At 40.4% G+C, this 2,789-nt stretch overlaps 1 long non-coding RNA gene across 1 annotated transcript; it reads right to left on the bottom strand.

Moving 5' to 3' along the window:
* Nucleotides 1-237: 237 nt before the first annotated feature.
* On the bottom strand, nt 238-797 carry LOC130392142 (uncharacterized). Its single transcript, XR_008896974.1, has 3 exons — nt 676-797; nt 407-472; nt 238-348 (listed from the first exon to the last, which is right to left on the bottom strand). It is a non-coding gene; the product is annotated as an uncharacterized LOC130392142 (long non-coding RNA).
* Between the last annotated feature and the right edge of the window lie 1,992 nt (nt 798-2,789).

The following is a 2,789-nucleotide window of genomic DNA, read 5'->3' as shown; positions in this document are numbered from 1 at the left end:
TTTCGGCCTCATTGAAGTCATCTTCGTTTGTGATAGGCAGCTGGATGGGGAACATGTCTTGGCTTGTGGCTGGCCCTGGTCCACAAGCTGGGGTCATTCTAGTCTCTGCCAATTCACCCTTGATGAACTGCACATCCCTTGAGAGTTCATTGACAACCACCAGCACTTCTGCAAGCATTTTTGTCATCTTTTGGATGCCAAGGTCTTAAATAAGGATAAAAACAAATTGTCAAACAAATTGTCATGAGATAAAAATGTGCAAAATACTTCTGTGGTTACATAGCACAACATTTTCTATAATAGACTTGCCTTTCAAAAGCTGCCCGTTGTCACCTTGCATGGTCACATCTATAAATACAAGTAATTTACAACAATTACAATTCCAACAAGACCAAATAACCATTACCGTTTTGTGCATATTGTGGGGCACGAAATGGGGTGTGCACAGAACCATATGGTGATATACTGGTACCTGCTAAAACAAAGATATTAATTTAGATATTTGGAAGCATTAACACAACTTTGAGAGGGCAGATTGTGTTGTCAGCTACCAAAGGAGGTCATAACAAAAAAATGTTATTAAGTAATTTTAGGTCATGCTACTGTGTCAGTTTCATTGTGGAGTTCTGTGTCCACGGCTGTACTAAAAGTGTTGCTGGAAGTATGACATCATACCCTCTCTCTGTGGGACCTGCAGCTGGTGGGACGTCCCAGTGCCGCCGGCGGATGCTGCCATCATTTCTGAAACACACAAAAGAAATGTAAAAGTCAGTGAATGAAATTATTTTACAAAAGACATACAGAGGCTTATGTGACTACCGACCATTATTTGAGAGCTTACCATGGTGAAATTGCACCGGCACCTGCAAACATATCTGCAAAAGGGGCATACAATACATGTGATTTACCATTTCTTGCCAGTTGTGAGGACCATGCTACTGGAACTCTCACATCAGGCTGGCGTGAAAGACGTGGTTTCATGGGTTCACCAGATGGCTCATCAGAGTCCGAGTCTATATACAGTGGATTTTGCCTGAATAAAAATAAACACATCAGTCCATTTTATATCAAGCCAAAGTCAAGATAAAATAATGCTGCTGTGACCTCCTTATTATTAATAATAGATAACTAGTTCAATTGTGAGGGGACAGAAGTATCTTTCAGTGCACATCACTTACTTTCTTTTTCTTTTTTTACGTTCTTCTTTTTCCTCCTCAGGTTCGATTTCAGTGGTGTTGGACACATGGTTGAGTTGTACTTATGTTCTCCTCGTCTAGCTTCTTCATACGTTTCTGGAGAATGCAGAAGAAAGCAACAGCATTTTCCCACCTAGCTCTTAAACTCAAGTCACTAGTACTTGAGAAGTTTCCAGTCAGCAAGCCCATTTCTCATTTCTGTCACACATCTGTCATACATCTAGCATACATCATATACATACATTTTGGCTGTTGCAAAACCTATACATCTTACATACCTAAATGTATGATTATTATGTATGACAGAAAGGAAAGATGGGCCACTTTCAAGAGTAAATTGTAGTGTGTATCCTACAAGTTTTTCCATTAATTTTCATATGGGTTGTACTATACTCACGACATGTAATCAGTTGGCGGACATCGCTGTAGGTGATCCATGTGTTATCTGGCTCCTTCCTTTGTTGAAGAGCTTTTGCAATTGGAATTTTTTTGGGTGGCCATAGCAATGTGTTCTCTCTCAGCCAGCTTTGCAGAACTATGGCCGTCCCACCATTAGAGAATTGTACTACTGAGTACAGCACCTGATCCATCTTTAAAGAAAAAATAAGAATTACCCTACTCCATCTCCCCTAACAACTATATAAAAAGGAACTAAATTAACTAAACTAAATGGAACTAGTTATCCCCCCTCTTCCCCTGCCTTGAGAACCCCTATTAATACATCATCCCATGATGAAGCAGTGGTATTGTTATGCCACCATCTCCGTCTGGGCAAAGAAGACATTTTAGCTTGATACAGCTTAGTTTGCCTATCCCTGTGTTTTCTTCAAGCCTACTGACCTTGTGTGTTCCAAGGTCAGTTCTTAACGTTCCTACCACATAACCCTTTTCTTCTAAAAAAATATGTATTCTGATGGCTCTAAGGCGGTCAGTGGATCAAGTAAAAATGAAGTATAAAAACATACAAATTGGTATTTTCCCACCATCGTATTGGTATATTTTGTCAGTCCAGCATTTCAATTGTCATACCATATTTGTCACTCCTGCATTTAAAAAAACTGGATCTGGCTCTGAAATTGTCTTGACCCCGGTGGAGGTTAGAAGCTGTTAATAGATATAAATTCAGGGAGCCCTGGCATGGAGGGGGTACCTGGAGGTACCTCCTCAGAGAGTCAGGGGCCATATGAGGGTACCCCACTGGCTGAATGTAGGTTTTTCTGTTATTCTTGTATTTTCGATTTTGTTTGTCTTCGAAGTAACACATGCAAACCGCGTGGGTGCCACAGCACAAATGTTCCAAATGTTTTTTTTTGGTAACTGGATAGAAAACCTAAAAGTGACAATTCATCAACTTCACAGATCAAGATGGATTAGTGCTTGTAATGGAGCTGCCGGCTACGATCAAACATTCTCCAGTGGATGTAAGTCCGTTAGGACTATTTTATACTTTCTGTTGCAAGCGCCTCTCGGCGTAGTACTCAGCCAATATTGTTCTTTGTATGATAGGAGGCCGATGAAAATCTTGATCTGGACGTGGATGGGTCATCTGAAAGGACTGAGATGTGCTCAGATTCTCCAACATTAAAGATAAAA

This window comes from Gadus chalcogrammus, chromosome 1, assembly GCF_026213295.1.
Source record: "Gadus chalcogrammus isolate NIFS_2021 chromosome 1, NIFS_Gcha_1.0, whole genome shotgun sequence".
NCBI lineage: Eukaryota > Metazoa > Chordata > Actinopteri > Gadiformes > Gadidae > Gadus > Gadus chalcogrammus.
This window is presented reverse-complemented; position numbering and strand designations above follow the sequence as displayed.